The sequence below is a fragment of the Anser cygnoides genome, chromosome 3 (assembly GCF_040182565.1).
Source record: "Anser cygnoides isolate HZ-2024a breed goose chromosome 3, Taihu_goose_T2T_genome, whole genome shotgun sequence".
NCBI classification, from domain to species: Eukaryota; Metazoa; Chordata; class Aves; order Anseriformes; family Anatidae; genus Anser; species Anser cygnoides.
Window position 1 is genome coordinate 120,971,462 of NC_089875.1, and position 21,973 is coordinate 120,993,434.

The 21,973-nt window shown below is 51.9% G+C and overlaps 1 protein-coding gene across 5 annotated transcripts in view; it reads right to left on the reverse strand.

Annotated features, from left to right (window-relative positions):
- Nucleotides 1-21,973, reverse strand: part of EXTL3 (exostosin like glycosyltransferase 3) — a 131,560-nt gene that overhangs the window by 38,295 nt on the left and 71,292 nt on the right. For all 5 annotated transcript variants that reach the window (XM_048079417.2, XM_048079415.2, XM_048079414.2 and 2 more), the window contains exon 3: nt 14,362-14,459. The gene's annotated coding sequence lies outside the window, so the exon portion shown is untranslated. The remainder of the gene's footprint in view (nt 1-14,361; nt 14,460-21,973) is intronic.

Sequence of the window (21,973 nt, forward strand, 5' to 3'; positions counted from 1 at the left end):
GAGCAGATGTGCTGCACTCAAAATGTCTTTGTCTATTAAAACTGTGTCAGCTTCAGAGCCTCCAAAACTCCCTGTGGCATAAACAGAATTTCTAATGAACAGCTGCAGGATGCAGGAGTAGCCGCGCAAAATGCAGCTGCCGAGATCGCTTTCTTTGCCACCTTTACTCCGCTGCCTGCATCCTACCTTCCCCGTTTCGGGCCCTCCTGCCTTCCCCTTCCCACACCTCCACCTCCTCACCGTGCCATAAACTTCAGCCTCTGCAGAGCTTTGCCGCTGTCTTGCCTGCTCACACCAAAAAAACTGCAAAAGGGAGAAATAAAGGGGAAAACATTATCACGCCAAAGCCTGTGGTTCCAACATGAGCAATCCTAAGGGAAGGATTTAGGCTGGGTAAGTTGAAACCCACTAAGAGAGCTTTCAGCTTCAATGCTGCCTTGCAGGCCAAGGCATCAAAGCATAACTCCTTGGGTGAGTTATGGGTGAGTTTTTTGTTTTATATTTTGTATTTTTTTTAAATCCTCTGCCTTTGAAACCCAAAACCCACCAAGAACAGAGCCTGGCCCGAAGGCACTTCCCAACTGTGCTCCCAAACCTAACGGTGTCCCGTTAGCTAGCTGGAGAAACAGCTGGAATGATGATTCATTTAGTCTGGCACTTTTATCAGACCCTGCAATGCTCAGCATTGCACTCGGGGAAAAATAAGATCTGCTCTCTCAGTGTACCCCGAACAAGTACTGCTGGGAACACCAGCACACATGAATCACAAAATCAAAGAATCGTCTAGGTTGGAAGAGACCTCCAAGATCACTGAGTCCAACCTCTGACCTAACACTAACCAGTCCTCCACTAAACCATATCACTAAGCTCTACATCTAAACGTCTCTTAAAGACCTCCAGGGGCGGTGACTCAACCACCTCCCTGGGCAGCCCATTCCAATGCCTAACAACCCTTTCGGTAAAGAAGTTCTTCCTAACATCCAACCTAAACCTCCCCTGGCGCAACTTTAGCCCATTCCCCCTCATCCTGTCACCAGGCACGTGGGAGAACAGACCAACCCCCACCTCTCTACAGCCTCCTTTAAGGTACCTGTAGAGTGCGATAAGGTTGCCCCTGAGCCTCCTCTTCTCCAGATTGAACAATCCCAGCTCCCTCAGCCGCTCCTCGTAAGACTTGTTCTCCAGACCCCTCACCAGCTTCGTCGCCCTTCTCTGGACTCACTCGAGCACCTCCATGTCCTTCCTGTAGCGAGGGGCCCAAAACTGAACACAGTACTCGAGGTGTGGCCTCACCAGAGCCGAGTACAGGGGGACAATCACTTCCCTAGACCTGCTGGCCACGCTGCTTCTTATACAAGCCAGGTTGGCCTTCTTGGCCACCTGAGCACGCTGCTGGCTCATATTCAGCCAACTATCAACCAATACTCCCAGGGCCTTCTCTGCCAGGCAGCTTTCCAGCCACTCATCTCCCAGCCTGTAGCGCTGCTTGGGGTTGTTACGCCCCAGGTGCAGGACCCGGCACTTGGCCTTGTTGAACTTCATGCAGTTGGCCTCAGCCCATCGGTCCAGCCTATCCAGATCCTCCTGCAGAGGCTTCCTACCCTCGAGCAGATCGACACACGCACCTAACTTGGTGTCATCTGCAAACTTACCGAGGGTGCACTCGATCCCCTCATCGAGATCATCGATAAAGATATTGAAGAGGACTGGCCCCAGTACTGAGCCCTGGGGGACTCCACTAGTGACCGGCCTCCAACTGGATTTGACTCCTTTCACCAGAACTCTTTGGGCCCGGCTATCCAGCCAGTTTTTAACCCAACGAAGCGTACGCCAGTCCAAGCCACGAGCAGCCAGTTTTTTGAGGAGAATGTTGTGGGGAACTGTGTCAAAAGCCTTACTGAAGTCAAGGTAGACCACATCCACAGCCTTTCCCTCATCCACTAAGCGTGTCACTTTGTCACAGAAGGAGATCAGGTTCGTCAAGCAGGACCTGCCCTTCTTAAACCCATGCTGACTGGGCCTGATCGCCTGGTTGCCCTGCAAGTGCCGCGTGATGACACTCAAGATAATCTGCTCCATGAGCTTCCCTGGCACTGATGTCAAACTAACAGGCCTATAGTTCCCCGGGTCTACCCTCCGACCCTTCTTGTAGATGGGCGTCACGTTTGCTAGCCTCCGGTTGACTGGGACCTCCCCTGATAGCCAGGACTGCCGATAAATGATGGAAAGCGGCTTGGCCAGCTCCTCCGCCCAAATGAAGCCAAATACTTACTGTCTGATGTCTTCAGGCTTTCATGGGGTTCTCCGAAACCCGGTAAAGAGCCTCACTTCTATTTCTAGGGCATTTGCACAGAGTTAATGCCTCGGTGAGCTGTATCCCTCTCATTTGAGTGAAAACAGCTGATGGGTTCAAAAGTTACGTGTTCAAAAATGTGGCATGGATATCGTGGCTGATAGCTCTGCACTTCAGGGATTGCCCAAGTAATCCCAGCCATGGATTGCCCAAGTAATCCCGACCATGGATTGCCCAAGTAATCCCGGCCACGGATTGCCCAAGTAATCCTGGCCATGGATTGCCCAAGTAATCCCAGCCATGCACAGCCCCACTGCCAAGTCACAGCAGAAGGTGAAGCGAATCCAGATGTTACCAGTGGGGGTACATCTGGGAAGGCTGAACATGCTTTGGCTGGGATGCACCAGGCTTAAAAATACTCCAGGTAGCAATCTGCAATGCACAGCAGCTGCTTTTGCTGGGTAAGCGGGGCCAAGTATCCTCAAAGCATCCCAGAAATGGGCAGTGGGACACTGCCAGCCAAGCGCTCATAGAGGAAGCAATTGCTTCCAACACAAGACGCTGCCTCCCAGCCATCATCCCATAGATTAGGCCACTTGTAACTCATGCCACCTTCAGGAACCACTTGCAGAATAGCTGCTGAGAGGTCCTAATACACGAGGAAGCCATAAATGTCTCTTCTGGCCATTTCCATCAGTCATTATGGACAGGGGGGCAGGGGCAGCATCTCTCACGCTGTGCAGCCTCAATATTTCCTCCCTGGGAGCCACAAATGGCAATTGATCTCAAAAATATAGCAAAGGACGGCACGGCTTCCTCCCTTTTATGCTTAACAGCTTAATACGTTGGCTAGCGTGCAAGTTAACTATTGTCATCCACTGGACAAAAGCTGCTCGTGTCCACAGCAAATACCTGATAACCAGCCAAGAAAAGGAGCCGTTCCCAGAGCTTGGGAAAGCTGCCTGTGAGCACACGCTTTGAAGGGCTCAGCAACACAGCCCCCAACTTCACCGTGGCTGTGCCATGCAGTCACGAGGCGTCAGCTTGGAACAAAGCCATTCAGACAGCCACAAAACTCATAACTCACATTGACCACTGTAGAGAATCCCATAAAAATAACAAAAAAGCACGAGGATGGTTACAGTAGACCAAACTATAGTACTACTATAGGTCAAACTATAGACCAAACTACAGTACTACTATAGGTCTACTATAGACAAACTATAGTAGACCAACCTGATCTACTCACTTCATCCCCTTACTCCTGAGTGCCCATTTCCAGCTGCTTTGGTGCAAAATACTCAGATCAGAATCACAGAACAGCCTAGTCACAACAATTTTTCCCTCATCACTACAAAACAGAAGTTGCACGAGCCCTTGCAGAACAAAGCTTCTCACCAATAATACATTTTTGGAGCGATCAGTCATGTACATTCTCACCTGTATGAGGTCTGAGCTGTTAAAAACAAAAAAAGGAAGAGGAACTGCCACCTTACCTGCTCTAAGCGGGGTGACATCCCACCACATGCTCCTCTCTGAAGCAGGCAGGAAAATCTCTTCAATCCCTGCGACCATCAGTGTTGGCAGAGAAGTATGATAAGGCTCCTACTGCCAAGAGACAATTCCAGCATAAATTTGCTCCTCCGCTATTGTCTCGTCCTTCGTGATGGATATCCTGCTTCTCCAACACACTGCTTTTGTCGACTGGCCCTCCCTCTCTTTTATCTGAAGTCCTCTGTAACATCTCTGCTCTGTTTCCATTCCAGTCATTTCCCAAATTTGGGCCGTTTCTTTTTTTTTTTTTTTTTTAATTGCTCTCAATATGTCACTCTATATTACTCAACGGCAGATTTATTTAAACGTGTCAATGCTGTTGCTTAGCAGATCTGAATGCGCGTTACAGTTTAAGCCTGCTTCAGGATCACATGCTCTGCCTCCCGATGCTCCCAGCACGTCTGGACCATCAGGGAGACTGGGCAAAGAAAATTAAGTCCAGCTCTACAGGCAGTCCACTGACCTGTCTAGGACGGTGTCATTAGCAATCCATGTTAAAATACAAATACCAACAACAGAAAACAAGACAAAAAATACCACAAATCACCAAAAAATACCCCAGGAGACCTGGGATTTTGCCAAAAAGCCCACCCGATTTTCATCTCAGTCGGGAAGCGGCATCAGATGCTATTTGTCTTCCATTTTCTACCTTGTCCCTATGAGCTTGAATAGGAGCCCATCAAGTAAATGATCATCAAAAGCTCTGAAAGGAGTCCTAATACGGAGCTAATATCAGCTTTCCCCAAGCAGCAAGCTAATTTTATGTAATGGCCTTCAAATGCCGTATAAAAGGCCTGGAAAGCCCAGGTGAGAGCATGTTCTGACCTCTGAAATTAGACTTGGGTCTTTGCTGAGAGGGAGAAAATAATGTGCTGCTAAATCACACCCACAATGTTTTCTGCTCGGGCTTTCCAAGCTCTCCGACCAGCGGTGGCACAGGCTTTGTCTCTGCCCCCCAAGCCCCCCTTGAACATTCACAGCTCAGTAACCAGAGCACCTAATGGCTCTGCACAGCACCCGCAAGCAGAAATTCATCCGGAGACGGGAGCTGGCCCAAAATGTTTATGAAAAAGTCCACGCAAAGCTGAGGAAAATGCCATCTTCCTGCGAGGTGCTGAAGCAAGCGAATTGCCTCAGAAGGCACCGAAAGCCGCGGCGCGGCCGCTGACAGGACTTTTGTCCAGGCTTCAAGCAGGAGGCCTTCTCCACAGGCTTGTCTCCACCCTTGGTGGCTTCCACGTGTCGCCTGGGGAGAGTGGCTGGAAAGCAGAGGGAAAGGATCTGGGGTGGTGGTTGATGCTCTCCTGAACATGAGGTGCCCAGGTGGCCAAGAAGGCCAACGGCATCCTGGCTTGTGTCAGGAATAGTGCAGCCAGCAGGGCCAGGGAGGTGATCGCCCCCCTGTGCTCTGCTCTGGTGAGGCCGCACCTCGAGTGCTGGTTTCAGCTTTGGGCCCCTCACTACAAGGACATCGAGGCCCTGGAGCATGTCCAGAGTAGGGCTACGAAGCTGGTGAAGGGCCTGGAGCACAAGTCCTGTGAGGAGCAGCTGAGGGAACTGGGGGTGTTTGGTCTGGAGAAGAGAAGGCTCAGGGGAGACCTCATTGCTCTCTGCAACTGCCTGAAAGGAAGGTGTGGGGAGCTGGGGGTCGGCCTCTTCTCACAGGTAACTAGTGGTAGGACCAGAGGGAATGGCCTCAAGTTGTGCCAGGGGAGGTTCAGGTTGGAAATGAGGAGACATTTCTGCTCAGAAAGAGCAGTCAGGCAGTGGGACGGGTTGCCCAGGGAGGTGGTGGAGTCACCGTCCCTGGGGGTGTTCAAGGAAGGTTGGACGTGGTGCTTGGGGACATGGCTTAATGGGTGACATTGATGGTAGGGGATGGTTGGACCAGATGATCTTGGAGGTCTTTACCGACCTTAATGATTCTGATTCTACATTCCCATCCTCAGGAAGTGATGCCACCACGGGAGACAGCCCAACCGAAGAAAAAACTTGCAGCAGGACCTGCCAGAACAGCTGCTGGGGGCTCCAAAACCAACCCAGGTCCCTTTGGGTGGTGCCTGATGTCTGTTTGCTTACAGGCATGTATAAGAAGCCCTCCCCATTCGGATCAATGAAGAGGGCCGTCAAAGAAAGACCCTCATCACTCCACACACAAGACTAAGTGAGATAAAAGTACTTCTGAAAGGCAGCAGAGGGAACAATCCCACGCTGGCCCCGAGAGAGCCAGCTGGATGGGCCTAATGATTCTTTTCCAGCAACAGCTGTGATTGGGTTTATTTCCATTTTGCGTGATTAAAGAGAGAGACAGATAAAAGGGAGAACAAAAAGTCCAAGATTTCAAAAGGCGCTAAAAATAAAACAGTTTGTATTCATTTGGCACCCTACCTTGACGGCATTTTGTACGTTATAGCTAAGCAGTCCTCAAAAACCCCAAAAGGAAGACGCAAACAATTTCCAGGCAGGGGAATCAAGGCACGGAAAGGTTAAAATACTCAGAATCATCAATAAAATCATCAGCAGTAGTGGGTTTAAAGGGCAGGCACTCCTGGCGCACCTTCCTGTATTCATGGCCAAGACCCCTCTCTATTTATTCTTCACAGAGCCAAGGTAATTGTTTCCACCGCCCGGCAAGCGTAAATCGATGCAGAGGAGCCCAGCGGCTCCTCACGAGGAGTTCCAGTCCATTGAGCTGATACCAGTTAACTGTTTTTTTTCAGAGCCTGTTCGCACCTCAGAAGGAAAACAGACTTTCTCAAAATTAGGATGTACAAGTTTAGCGGCGGGATGCCCGAAATTAATCCCTTTATTTAAACGCTAACAACCTCAAGTGTCTCTAAGCAATTGTAAAGGCTTTATTAGCGAAGGCAATGAAAGCGTGTGAGCAGCCAAGTCAAGAAGAAGCCAAGGTTATCCGCAGTAAGTTTCCAAGCACTAACTTTGACAACAGAAGCTCACTCGAGAACATCTGTAGGGCTGAAGAGGAGGGCAAGGCAGCCGGCGAGGGATGCCAGCACCAGCCTGGGGCAGGGATGGATGGAGAATTCTCCTGGGAGCCTTTCCCGTGGCCATGGAGGGTGAGAAGGTGATTGGGAATAGCACGGGCATATCGTGGGCAAGTTGTGCCAACCTCCAGAGGTCCCTTCCAACAAGGCTTGTTCCATCAGTTAAACAAATGCCAAAGAGAAGTTGCAGGTTGTTCCTGGAGTTATCTGAAATGGATAAGGCTCTAATGTATAATGAAAAAAACTCTTCATAAGCTCTTCATTAAACTGGTGAATGGAGACGGGGAAATCTCAGCATTTTCCTCTCCTCTAAGGTTTACAGGTTGAGAGAGGAACGCACCTGGTCAATTAAGACACATGCACCAATTGCACGTTAAAATTCAAGGTGCTCCAGTTGTCGTAAGACTTGATGCCTGCAGGAGGTGATAACCATTCACGAGAACAACAATGTGTGATTCGATGGGCTGGATCAAAGTCAAGAGACATTTTAAGAGACGCTCCTTTCAGGATTCCTCTCCTGCCATCTCTCTGCTCAACCACTACATAATCATTTCCCCAAATCTTCTCATGTATCCAGCGCACAGAGACGCACACAAGGTGTGCATATCCTAAACTGGATTCCTTCTGGTTACTTCAGCAGGAGGGAAAAAGAATGGGTCAGACACTTCCTTTGAATTCAAGGTGTCACTAAGTGACCAAAAAAAAAGGAAAGAAAAAGCTTTATCCCTCTGAAAACTCGGTACTGGTTCCTGAAAGGAAATCAAGGAATTCAGCTCTCTGGTTCTCACTGGAAAGCACAACTATTGAGTTTCTCCACAGCTGAAAGCTTTCTTCAGTTCCATTTCCCTTTCAGCTTGCTCTAACAGCTGTCTCACCGACATCCACGGCCGACAAAAATCTATAGTTCCTAGCACACCCATTTTGAAGGAGTTTCAAAGCGGAGAGCACAGTTTTCATCCTTTTATGGTCTATTAAGTCACAAGGCTGTCTTCCTGATTTCACAGGTCTTGATCCAGCAGAAAAACAACGCCGGTAGCTGGTTTTACATCAGCAGCCTTCAGGGGCACAGCGCAACACTCAAGGCTGGAAGTGCCAGGTGCTGGCTGCTCTTCCCTTAATTCTCTAAACCTCTGCAGCTCGATGGGAGCAGTCATTTAAGTGCTGGTAAACTTACTTTTAGATTTATTTTTGTGAAACCGAAGGTCAGCGAATGATTTTGTAATTAACGCTGCCACATACTTCCCAGCCTGATGCATACCACAAGCCTAATCTGCTCAACGAGTAGGCTTCAGGCAAGGGCTGGGCTGCTAATTTTGGGGTGTAAGGTGCCCCACAGGTCACCAGACCTTGCTGACAGATAGCTCAGAGCAAAAAACGTGTTTTACAGCCTCTGGAAGCCCCAGCTACCCCGCTGCAAGCACCCACGCCCCTCTGCAAACCTTGGCCATGTTTAATGAAGAGCTGGCTTCTGTCCATGCCTTGACCCCGGACAATCCTTCTTCCTCCTCCTAACGGCACCAGCTCACAATTCCCCTCTTGTCGGGGGTGACTTTGCAGATCAAGGCTGATCAGTCACATCGACTGCTTCTAAACAATCCATCGGGCACCCAAAGTGCTCCCGACTCTCTCCGAAGTCGACCTGAAGAAACACGCTGGTCTTTGGGGTGTGGGAGGAAAGTCTTTGATATGGGGAGGTCATCCCAATTCCAACCAGTGGGGGGCAACCACACACATACACAACAGCCAGCACCCTACTGCCTGATGCAGGTAAGAAATGCCCTTTCTTAAACTCTTCTGGTGGATGGAAGTTGCGTGTTAGCTTTCCCATTCTCCCTTATTTCAGTCTGCGCCCTTCCTCACGACACCTGAGCAGCATGCCATGAATATGTACAGTATACTCACTTGAATTTGAGGAAAAGAACCTAAATTCCTCGCATTCCCCTGCTCAGCAGCAGTTGTGCTGTTCTCACCATAAAGGAGAAGGACCAGCCATGCCTCGCAGAGCGAACCATGCAGCAGAGAAGAAATACTTTCCGTGTTGCATTTCAGAATGTATGAAAGCGGACAAAATTGCTGGAAAAGTTTCACCACTTTTTTCTTTTCCAGATATGAGTGGTACGGGGCTACCCAACCTATGCGATGGAAAACAGCTGTGATCCAGCACCTGGCAGGTCTTCAACAAACAAAAAAACCTCATGCAGCTAAGCACCACGTGCAGGATATAAAGGAAAGAGGCAGGTGGAGGCCACGCAGGTCCCACTCCAAGTAAGCTGTGGCACTTCCAGCTCTCAGAAGGCAGAGATGCAGCCCCCCCGACAGCAGCTTCCTTCGTGCTATGCTATCTGGAGACAAAAGGCTAGAACAAGCTGTTATCTTCCCAGCTTTGACAACACAGCAACCCAAATCTAATACTGCTTTAGCGAGAGGTAATCCAATAGTTTCAGCTGAGCAATTGTTTCAACAGGCGCAGTGTTCTGGTACAAAGGGAGGTCAGGAATCAATATTTCTTCAGTCCAACCCAAGTAGATCTTAAGCAAATGGAAAACAAAACGCTTGTTTTTCCTTCGTTGTCCTGGCAAGCTCAGAGCCCTTCCGCAGCCTAGCCAAGCAAGAGCATCTGTGCCCCAGCCAAAGCAGAGCAGGAGCAGAGCTGTGCCAGCTGCAGCAACATCCCCCAGCCCTTACCAAGACAAGTTGGGCACGTACCTGCAGGAGACCTCAGGAGAGGACATCAGTCACAGCTGGTCATTTGGGCACTGGAAGCAAGGAGCCTGCACGTGAACTGGGTGTAAATAGTGAAGGACGAGGGATATTTTCAACAAAAAAAAGAAAAAAAAGGAAAAAAAAATAAAGTCAACAGCCCAGTCACCTCCGATTTTTAAGGATATCCAACTCTTCATCCAACTTTTCATCCTAGTTATGTTCTGTCGTGAAACTCCCTTTAAAATCTCTGCTAATCCAGGATGCCCAGTGCCATCATTTCCTGGGGAAAGGTTGTTGATAAACAACTGCTAAGGAAAAACGAAGCAAAAAAGAGCAAGCCAGCCGAACAGACGTCAGTGCTCCTCCTCCTCTGGCCTCCAGTGGATCTTCTGCTCCCAAAACCGTTTTGGCCACACGGTTTTTGGTGGGTGCACCAAATGTGCTGTGCCACAAGACCAGTAAAGCCCTGGGGCTTTCCAGCTGGTCGCAGTGGCCCTGCACCCTGGGGAGCAGGCTGTCAGCCCTGGCACTTCACCCGTGCCTGGCCTTGACAGCCCACGGCAGGGGAGGGATGTGAACTGTGACGTTACGCTAGCTGACAGCATTTAATGATGAATAAATGCCCACGAAACACGTGGGATGGGTTATTGCTTCAGCATGTACAAAGGAGACATTGAAGCATCAGGGAACTTCTCTTCCCACCTTCGGAGGGGGTAATACAACCCAGCAGAGCGGAAAGAAACGCAGAACATCGTTTTATCAAAGCAGCAACAGAATTTTCTGTCAAAGGGAAGATTTCACAACACGGACGCTCTTGGCACGGGTGGATTCCTGACAAAACGACGAAGCGACGTGAGCGATCTCCGATCGTCTCCTCGCGCGGAGTGCCGGAAAGCTTTCGGGAGCTTTATGAAAATCAGAGCTGCTTATGTTTAACAGCCGAAATGAAAAGGTGGGGGGGGAGAGCTTCCCCCCGTGCAGCTCTCTGGAAGCGGAGCTGATTGTGCTCAGCGTGAAGCACGCTGCTCGTCGAGCACAATCGTCACCTTCCCTCCCACCGAGCCGCAGGCACAGGAGCAACTCAACAATTTGCAGAAGAGCGTCCCTGCTTTTGTTCCTCTCGCCTCTCTCTCCACCCCCCCCTTTGACACAGGCACAGACGGAAAGAGTGACGATAATGCCAATTAGGTGATTTGGAGCCGGGCTCCGAGCTCCTCTAAATGCAGCCGCACGAAGCAGCAGGATTCTGCTGGTGACATTTGGGCCACAAATGAAGTCCCCCAGAGTAATAAACAATCAGGTGAAGGAATCTGGGAAGAAATTACCCAGCACACCTCGTCTTCTCGGCCCCCATGAGATCCATCTAAAATGTGTTAATGCATCTGATTATGATCTAAATTATGTACAGAGGCTCCTGCCAAGTGCTCTGCGAAGTTTCTTTATTGTTAAGTTGGAAGCTGTTGAAGAACGGCCCAGTCATCAGGTTTCAAATTCGATTTGGGAAAAAAAAACGTTCTCCTGCTTCATCGCTGGCTCAGGACGCGGGGCTGCGGGGGAAGGTCTGTGTGTGGTTTTGCTCTGCTGAAGTAAGAGCAGGAGAAGTGGTGACAGGACTAAAGAGAGCCAGCCTACATTACCTGGCTGTGTGTCGTAACCGGAGCCGAATGGATTTTCTGTACGCAGCCGTCCCAGGCAGTGACTGCAGTTGCAGCTGGCTTTCTGGAGGTGTTTTTCCTGAAAGGGGGCAGAAACACCGGGGCGTTCCCACACATACACAAGCCCGCGTTCCACAGGCCATAAAACCTTGGAATAGTTTCTGAAAACGGTAAGTTTGATAAGAATGGCTTGCAAAACATCGTGCGGGATTTCTCCCACGCCTGTAAGGGCTAGCTTAGCTGTCACTTACTCTGCCAGGTTAGCCAGTACCCACTGCCCAACTCACTGTGGTCCTTGGAGGCAGGCAAGGAGGCTGTTTTTCTTCCCACTGTGCCACACCATCACTGGTTATTTAAATAAAAATAAAATAAATAAAATGATACACACCTCCCAGGGATATACTCAGTATATACAACTTGGGAAGAGCGCACAGATTTTTACAGGGCAAGCCTGACAACCCCACTTGCAGTCGGAGCTGCAGACCGACCCAGCCTGGGTTTTATCTTCTGCTGGCATCCGACCAAGCCTTCACGGCACCGACCAGCATCTGCTTTCCACCGCACTGCTGCTTTCCCCCATTAGAAGCAGAGCCAAGGTCACCTTGCTCAGGGAAAAGCAGGTTTTAAAAGGAGGGTCCCATATATTAAAGGTCTTCTGGCTATTACCCCTGCCCTTCCAAACACAGTTGTAGCAACGACTGCATAAATACAGGCTAAGAAGGGTCCTAAGGGAGACAGCTAGCATATAATACCTCTAACATACTTATTTTGCACTATACATATATCTATGTATGACATATAGCTGTCTGCATCTCCGAGTGCACAGCCTGTCATCAGTACGGGGCTTCACAGTCCATATTCATTGCTAGTGCCCAGCGTATCAGGCATTTTAAGGTGGCAACCGACCCCTCTGCAATGTCAAGACGGCCATCTGATACGAACAACAACTGCTGGTCAGAGCTAATACTGCTCCACAGGATGACGTTAGCATCAGACAGCCCCACTTAAGGTTGCATTGCATGCCATACGTGCTCGAGCTCGGATCTGAGCAGCTTAGCTTCCACCTCGAAAGGCCCAGGGTGGGCAGAAAGAAACACAAAATGCGGATGTGAGGTCTAAAATGTTCACCTGAGATGTCCTCTGCCCATCTTTTCGTGTTTCTTCCTAAAAAACCTGTTGGCGATGGTGAGCTGCGCTCCCGCCTGCAGTGAAATTCGGTGCAGAGACCAAAGCTGGCAGCGAGCACGTGCGAAACCCGGCCCGAGCCGAGCTATCAGACCTTGTTATCAGCAGATCTGCAGGAAATTAGGGATCAGAAGTACCACTGTCGTCTAGGGCTTTAAACACCAAAGATGCTTTAATGTAGGCTCACGGGCTGGATCTCAGCCAGCCAAGCGCACTGCTTGGGAAGGAAGTATTTATCGCGGCGAAACACTTCCTAAACGACGTGCTAGGTCCTTGAAAATAAAGCCGACACGAACCGACCAGATTTTAACCTGAAATTCTGTACGCCGGCATTCCCTCCTGCCGCAGGTAGGGCTGATTCCCTTACCCAGCACGCTGATTTTCTCTCCCCTCTTTTTTTAAAGAAGAAAAGATTTTTCTCTTTCAGTTTAACTTTGAGGCAAGATGGAAGACCAGAGCCTGGCCTCAAAGAAGTGAGAGCTTTTGAACTCCAAGTCAGCAGGCTCTCACGGGAGCTGAGCTCGAGGGCTGCTCTGGAATAAATCAAAAAGGATTTACTCTTTCACTCCAACAAGGCAGAACCTCCTCTCCCGCCCCAGATGTACGCAGACAGGCAGCTGGGGGCAGGGAGAGAGCTAAAAAGACACCAAACAAAACAAAAAGGTAACTCAACAACAAGAAGGGAGCTTAAACGAGCACCATTATGGCTCGATCGCCACGATCCCGTGAGCTAAGCACCATCCTGCAGGGCTGGATTTCCTGGAGGAAACCAGCAGCGCAGTTGCAAAGTCTGCTGGAAGCAGCTCAAGCCAAGCACACCCGGAGCAGATGCTCCGACCACGACACACAAGGACACACAGAGCTCCCGGAGAGATCTTCTGACAGCAAGTCAAACCAGGGGCTTGAACTGGTCCCGTGTCAGCAGGGCTGCAGCTGTGAAAAACCACAGATTTGTAGAGTTCAAGGCCAAACGGGACCTCCAGAGCACCCAGTCTGCTGCCTGCTGTCTGGGCCGTGACACTGCAGCCAGGTTTTCCTAGGAGCAGGACTTGGATCTGGCAGCCAAACCTAACCGTGGCGGCTCCCAGTGACAATCCACGTGCAATTTCCAGGCGGCTGGAGCTGGAGCGAACAGCTTTGCCTAGGACACAGCCGCCTTTCGGGGCCCTCGCGTCCATCTGGCGGAGCACGACGCTCTGAAAATCGCTCAAAATCAGCGGTTTTGACAATACCCCAGGGTCTGCCTCTCAGCGAGGGACCCAAATTCCCATCCTCGGGCTCCACTACAGGAGCGACAGGAAAAGTGGAGGAGAAACGTGCTGCTGGCAGCAGTCTCCAGCCTCTGCGGTGCGATTGCCCGCTCTCCCCTGTCAACCACACGCCCCAGCATCAGCAGCCCATGGACTAACCCTTACACGGCAGACCTACCTCGGTTACAAAGCTTTTTGGGACAAAAATCTGCTCAGCGAACGAAACTAAAGAAGAAAAATTTTCAGATCACGCACGTGGTTTCAGATCCTCACCTCCCTGCTGTGTGCCAGGATTCGGGTCCTGAGGCACGCAGACGTCAAGCGAGCGAGCTCAGACCTTTAGCAGCATCCAGTGCTTCTTTTAAAACCAGAATTTAAACTGCTGGAATCAGAACCTTGTGAAACACTGCTTCTTCCCCTGAGGTTCTGCCAGCTGCAGTTGGCGAGGACTTTGAGTAAATAAGAAATGACTGAATGAAAGAGTGGACGGCCAACGAATATAAGGGGTCGACTAAGACTCCATGGTGACACTGCCCAACTCTTACAAGCTTTCCCAATCTCTCACCGTTACTTTAATGTGTATGGTGAGAAGGGAGAACGGTGCTGGAAAACCGCAGTGAGGTTCTGGTACGTGGTGTTAAAACACAGCAAGGGAAGAACTAGTTTCAAGTCGGGCACGGAGCAGACCGGCGCTGCAAAGCTCGTTTACGCCTTACCTTGTGCACCGCTTCTTGGCTCGCAGCTGTCCTGCATCACATCAACTCCTCCTCTTCTGTTCCTCTTTCTCTAAGTGTTGATCTCGAGGGTTCCTCTCCTGTTTAATATAAAAACACAAACTAAACCACATGGACTTAAGAAACACATTACCCATCGCCTCGAGGCATCGTGCAAGAGACGCTGCCGAATAGCATGTTGGCAAAAACTCTCCTTCCAGGCCACTTCAAAACAGAAAAGATTCCTGCAGCCCGAGTGCTCCCACGGGACTGACCCCAAGGGGAACATGAGAGGACCAAGACAAAGGACACCTCCTTGGGTGCTACAATGCCCCGTTGCCACTGCGCGCTCCTCAGCGTGGCAGAGGCTCGGAAAGGGAGCGAAGGGCTCCCCTAATTAAAGGCTGCTCAGCTTTGTAAGAGCTGTAGACCTGCAGTAAACGACCAGCACGCTTCACAAATACCGCTGCTGACGGCTCTCCCTACGCCAGACAGCCACGAGAAGGGATATTTCCAGCTCCTTGCAGCTAAGCAGGACGAGATGTGGGTCGCCAGCTCCGCGCTCCGCCAGCTCCAAGGCGGCTCGCGGGCGTTCTCAGCTCCCTTACCAGACAACATTTCCATGACAGCACCTGGCAACCACATCCCTTCGACTGTTTCCCACCAAAAAAAAAAAAAAGTCAACTTTATTCCTTAAGGGCCAAGGTCAAAGGGGAGCACCGCGAGCCGCCCAGCCCGAGCTGCTCCGCGATGCACCACGAGCTCTCCCTCCAGCTCCAGCCCCAAGCCCTGCAATTCCCAACGTTTCCTCAGCCAGGCTCAAATCCCACTTCAGCCACGCTTCTGCTGCGAACAACGCCTGCTCTGAGCAGCTAAACGCACAGCAAACTGACCCAAAAGACAGTACCTTTAGCTACCCGAGGTCCAAGGCTGCAGGACAGCCGTTCAGCAGCGGATGCCTCTGCAGCGGGCGGCATCTCCTTTTGGTTCAGCGCTGCCCATCGGGGCCATCCGCATCCTGCCCCTGTACTCCTACACAGTTCTCAGTTCTGGCCGGCCGCAGTTTTGGCGAGGAGCACGAGCAGAGTTCCCAAATCTCCCTCTTCCCACCCTTATTTTCGCTAATGCTTTCCATCCTCGCAGCCCGAGCTCTGCCGGCGCTCCCCGCGGGGAGCGAAGCGGAGCAGGAGCATCTCGGCTCGGTGCTGGGCTCCGGCGACGGGACTGGCAGCTGCTTTTAAAAGCTGCCTCCATCCTCTGCACTTCAGCTGGCGAAACCCTTCCCAGTTCCTGCATCTCTGAGCTCCAAAGAAGTAAACATACCCCGTGGAGAGCTCTTCTCGCTTGGCAAGCCGCAGGACGTGGCGCGTTTCCAGCTGCGCGAGGCTCCGAGATGTTTGCAGAAACGGGAACTGCGAGCCGTGACCCCTACACCCCCGATTCCTCCCCGGATTGCAAAGCCCTTTCCAGAGTTCCTCGGAAACGACGAGCGAAGATGTTACCCAACAGCCGCAGCTGAGGATTTCGCTTCTCCGTGCCCCACAATATCCACGCTTCGGGGCTGAACGACACCACACACAGCCCCGGCTGGCTCCCCGACCGAGCTCTGGCAACATTTTCGGGGACCCCAGTTATTCTGGGCCCCTGAAACCCAAGACACGTGGGACCTAAAAATTCAGAACACGCAGAAATGGCACAAAACCTTTAGCCCCCACTAAACAGGATGCCCAAATTTGCATCACCCAAACCAACCTCTCCCCTGCCAGCTCGGTATTTCGGAGCGTAATTCTAATGCAAGCTCTGAACAACGTTAGGGTGCTCGTGGGACAAACAATACCCGACGATAAAAGCAAAGCCCCTTCTCCCATAACCACTGTGTAACATAATGTGAAAATTACAAGATGCATTAATGCCAGGGATCAGAAAACAACATTAGCAGCAGTGAGGGTATATTACTGCAGCTCAGCCGAAAAGAAAGGCCGCTTCGCTCTCTGCTCCCCCTCAGAGCAGCGGTGGCAAGGAGCTGTTACGACTCCGTTTTATTTTTTATTAGTTTTTACAAGCTAGCTATGCTAAAAGGTTGCACCAGTAATTCAAACTGCAGTTGTCAGCAGAAGCGAAGGACATCGTGGGATACGTTTTATTCCAGCTCTTTTATTGCCTGGCTCCTTGGAGCGATTCAAGCAGCTGAAGGATTTTAGAGGTACTGTCACAATATCCGTCCCTGAGCAAGCTGCTGTTTAACAAAAAAAAGAGAAAAAGCACAAAAATAAAAGCCCCAGCCTTTAAAGAACTGGTATCTGGCATCGAAGGAGACCCGGTGCCAGTTTGCCTCTCTCCTTTACCGTCGTTCCCCAGGTGGGATGTGCCATGCCCGTGATCGGCACGCGCCGCTTTGCTCGTGCTCCCAGGCGAGGGACAGAGGCCAAACCTCCCGAGCGGCACGGCCCACACCTCAAACCTCTTGAGTGACACGGCACAGCTCACGGAGGTGCCGCTGCGCACCACAGAGCCGTCAGGAGCGAGGTGGGGAGCTCGGCTCCTCCAGCTCTGATCCCAGGAGCCGCCGCGAGCACCAGAAGCCCTGCGGGGTTTTTTTCGCCACGCCAGCGCTCAACGTGGAGGTAACGCCATCCCCCTGCTGGGCCCGTCCCCGGAGGAGACGGATGTAGGGCTGGAATGCGACCTGGCTGGCAGACGAAAGCCTCAAACAGCGCTGGCAAAAGCAGGAGTGTTTTCAAGACTCCCGAGCCGGCAGGCATCTGCTTTTCGTCCAGGCACCGCCTCGGGGTCCTGCTGGACTCCGCACTACCGACGATTAAAAAGCGATTTAAGTTTGCGTCAGCTACGCCTTCAGCTTGTGCACCAGCCCGACTGCTTCTCGCCCCTGGGCTGGGCTGGAAGGAGATGCCGGTCCTCGTCCTTGTCCAGCTGCCCCCAGCACCACGGGGACGCTGCTCACATCCCCCCTGCCTGCCTGCGCGGGGCTCACTTCCACCTGATCGTGAGAAAAATGGAAAGGCAAAGAGAACATCGCTTTGGGGAGGGCAGCCTGACCAAGGCGGCCATCCTCGGCCAAAGCGGCACGTTGCTTTGACAAACCTCAGCTGGAAATGCACGAGGAGCTGCTCCCTCATCCCGATTCAGATCCTGATTCGGGTAAGAGGCAGCTGAACCCGGGGCGCCCGGTGCTCGGGGCGCAGGCGGAGGCAGCCTCGCCGGCTGCGGATCCCGGTTTCGCCGCCGAGTTGCGGCCAGAGCCCAACCTCCGTAGCCTGAGGCAGCTTTATTTGGTGCCCCTAAAGCACCTCCGCTACAAAGGTGAGGGTTTCTGCAGGAACCGATGCTCTGAAGGTAATTTATTTGCCCTGCAGAGACGGAAGCCTTAGAAGAGACTTTTCAGCCCCGCACCAACAGCCTTAGAACCAGGCTTGGGATTTTTAAGCTTTAGCTTTTTTTTCTTGTTGTTTCTTTTACCGTATTAAAAGCGTTTCAGGTCACCTTTGATGCAAGGAGCCATCCAAAAGGAGGCAGCTGGTCAGATGGCCTCTCAGCACGGCAGTCCCATTCCCTGGGCACGGGCTCAGAGCCCCACGACCCCCCTCCCGTGCCATCTGCACGTTGCGTGCCTGTTGGCCAAGTCCCACGGACGCTGCTTTGATGTGTTATCCGTCGGTGAGCTGGGGCTCCTGGAGGTCTTTCGAGACTACAGGGAGGCATCCGGGCGGATCGACATATTTAGTGCGAAACGACTCCTCCGGTCTTTGAAACACGAGTTGTTGCTGCCGTCTTTTCTTTAAAGAAAACTAACAAAAACAAATTAAATTTCTTTTTTTTTTCATGTCGCTCCGTCCTTGGTTATTCTGCTAAGCACCGCCGGCCTTTAACCGAGAGCCTCACCGCTGCTGGCCGCGGCAGGAAAGCGAGTGGCAGATGTCTGCCGCAGAGAGCCTCAACATGCCTGTGCTCACCGAAGTGCGCATGGAAGAGTAAGGATCGCTTGGAAAAGCAAAATAAACGTGGTTGGGTAGGGTGAAGCTACGTCCCTGAGCTATAGCTGCTGGAGACGGGGGAAATTCCAGCATGGAGACGCTGGAGGTGGGATTAAACCTGCCCTTACGTCCCAAAGATGGGTGTGTTTGGACGAGAGAGGTGTTATCAGGGTCCCGTGTACGACAGGCAGGTCGGGGCGTTGTGCTTTTAGGGTGCTGGGCCGGAGGAGAGCAGCAAGAAGAAGGCTCAAGGCAGAGCAGGGCACAGCCGACGCAGGAGAGCGGCTGCGGAGCCCAGGAGGGCTCCTCTGCTCCCCGGGGGATCACGAGAGCTACGTCCTCCTGGAAATGAAAACCCAGCCGAGCTCTCCTTCTCCCCCCAGCAGGGACCAGGGATGGAGAATTTACAGCCCCAGGGGGCCCTGAGCATGACGTGTTAGCGGGGCTGGGAGAGGGCAGGAGTGAAGCGCCCAGCCCTGAATGGCATCGGGGGATATTTGACTACGCCAGTTTGCTCTTCTGACCTCCTCTCTTCCCTCTTCTGCTGAATTTGGCCATTTTCTTTCGCTATTCCTTTCGGTGCCCACTGAAAAGCTTTTACCTTCGCCCCTTGGTCCCAGAAACATCACGATCTGCTTTCATCTCCCCCTCTCCGTCCAATTATATCCACTTGCTTCCCTATTTTCTTTTTTTCAAAGCTCTCATCCCCGTCTCTTTTTTCCTTCATTCATCTGCCTGTACCATCATTATTTCCCACACTGTCCGCCCTTCTATTGTGCCATCTAAAACCTGCTTTCAGCGCGGTTACTTAAGCTCATTCTCCTGCACTACGGGAGCTGAATATTGCCGCTGAGGCTCCTACAGCAGCAGCCTAACACAGAAACACACCACCGGAGATCGTCCGAGGGTGCCACGCCCCAACCTGGTGTGGGCAGAGGGCTGACGTGATGAAGACGCGGCGCCGTCCGTCGGGCAGAAGGCATTCCTCGTGCCTCCGCACCCCTCAACGCCATCGAGGAGATGCCGGAGGCCGCTGGACGTTCGGACAACGCAAAAGGTGAACCAGAGCTCCGCGATGTCTCGGAGCAGAAAGTTTCCCAGGCTGACGCAGGCGACGCGTGGCGTAGAAGTGGCGACACAACCAGCTGGGGCCACGAACTGCCCCTGCTGCAGAGCTCCGAATTGTTCGTCTCATTTGAGTACAGAGGCCGCCCGGCGCGTTAATCCCCTGGAAAAGCAGATGCGAAGCACAGCTGGAAACGAAGGAGCACGCCAGAGTTACAATGCTGACTGCAGTGGGATAGGGCAGGACGGGCACGGGGGGAAAAAAGCAACAAAAGAAAAAACCTGAGGCCCGCGTCTAGCTTTCTATTTAGCAAGAAAGTCATAAAAAAAAGTGAAATTAAACCCTGTCGTAGCGCAGAGGGCGAGGCAAAGATTTCATGATCCCACTGCAAGGACGGAATTTTAGGTTTGTGCACTTGTAATTGTACGGAGAGGGGGAGATAAAAGCACCTTGTGATGGTTTTGGTACGAAGGGGTGAAGGCAAAAGCTTTTCAGTGGACACTGAAAGGGACAGTAAAAGAAAATGGGCAAATTTAGCAAAATAGGGAAGAGAGGAGATCAGAAGAGCAGACTGGTGTAGTCAAATATCCCCCAATGCCACTTAGTGCCGTGCACTTAAAGCAGGTTTGTGAAGAGCAGGGCTAAACTCAGTTTCTGATGCAAGCTAACAAAAACAATTCACTTCCCAGCAACGAGCTGGGAAATGACTTTTTTATTCCCAAAAGTCCAGCCCAACCCTGCCAGCAGGGGATCAGCTCCTACGGCGTTCTCCTACCCTTTAACTCCAGAGGCTATTCCAGTCCGGGCTCGGACTCACCGCAGGGGGTCAAACAGCTCCGAGATGCTCTAAGAGCTGCTCCCGTCCGCTGAGTCAGCGGAAAGAAAAGGGATTCAAGCTGATAATTCCCTTACAGCCGAGCAGGACCGTGCCCACGCACTGTGTAGCTCACACGCTGGAGATGCTCACCTGCAAGGTCCGGGTGTCCCCAGCACCCACTTCAGGAGCTCCAGCGTCCCTTGCAGGTCCTCTCTTCCAAGACCGAGTAACTACTGAAATCCCAAACTGACCGAGGTCCCCTCTAAAACTCCCTAAATTCCTTCCACGTGCTCTGGCCTGCCCACTGAGCTGACAGGACGATGCCTAAGGAGGGCTTCAAATAGAGAGAGCGGGGCTTGGCGTAAAAAAAGGAGCGAGGGGATGCTCGGTGCAGAAGCGGGGGCGGATGAGGACAACAGGACATGTTCTGGCACTGTCAGTCCCAGCGTTTATCAAACAAGGAGTAACAAAATAGGTGTCAGGACCTCTTACTCTTACCTCTGAGGAAGGCAACGGCGAGGAAAAATTCTTCCATGTGTAACTCAGAAAAAAGCTTTCACAAAGAAGCTGTTTTGCACATGCAGCTTGTGCTCAGGATGACATTGAGTGATAAAAATGGGACCTCCACATGAAGGTCCTCCGCAGCTGGCTTGTGCCGCGCTCCCTGGAGTCATGCAGCCCCCCGCTGGAGATGTTACCAACCCTTTTCACAGCAGAGCACTTGGGTGGCACGAAGAACGAGTGTGCGAGCAGAGGGATGCTCAGCAGGGGCAAATTAGCTGCTTCCAAGCGAGGCACGTCGCAGCCTGACTCGGCACAGCAGCCCTTCCCTGCTCTGCAGGCGGATAACGCAGCAGAGCACGTAGAGGTGGGACTCGACGATCCTCGTGGGTCCCTTACCAACCTGGGATATTCCGTAAGGTAGCAATGCTTCCCTTTTAGAAGATTTCCTAAGCGGTGGGAGTCCATTCCAAGGGAAGCAGTCCAAGCAAAAGCTTCCAGCGTTTTCCTGGGCAAAGCCACTCTTTCTTTCGGCATTTTGCTTTCGCAGCAAAAAAAGGTCCTACGGGATTCTGCTTTCAGAAAAAAGGGAACGGAAACTCCCTCTGCAAAGCGCAAATACCCGGTTACGTGTCCCCCAGTGAGCCCAGTTACCTGCTTTTAGCCAAAGGACAGCTTCCAGAGCTGCATCAAGGCTTGTCCAAAGAGAGAGAGAATCCAGCCCTTCCTGGTCGTTTCCTCCAGGGGTCCACGCCAGCACGTGCCTATCTCATAATTTCACCTCCGATAGCCTCGGCAGCATCCTGCACCCTCTCTCCCTGCAAGGGACTTGCGTTTTGTCCTCCCTCAACCCACCAAAGGCAGCGGGAGATTTAAAGAATTCAAGCCCAGCTATTTTCTCCCCCCTCCAAACACTGCCCCGCTGCTCCTCCTGCATTTTCTGCAGCTTTTCCCACGTCTATTTTAACATACGGGTAGCGGAGCTAAATAAGCTAGCCCACTACTATTTCCACGCAAGCAGTTTTTGGAAGTGAAAACATCCTTTGTTTGTGTTTCCCAGTCCCTGCGTCCACAGATGGCACCAGTGGCTCCTGCACTACTGGGAACTGGGAATTGTTCTGGGAACCGGGGCGGGCTCGCTGGGCTGCCCCAAGCCCCCGCGGCTCCTCGTGGCATCTCCAGGGCATGCCCTCTTCCTCGGGCATGGCGCGCGCTGCTTGCTCCTCCGCAGGCAGCTTT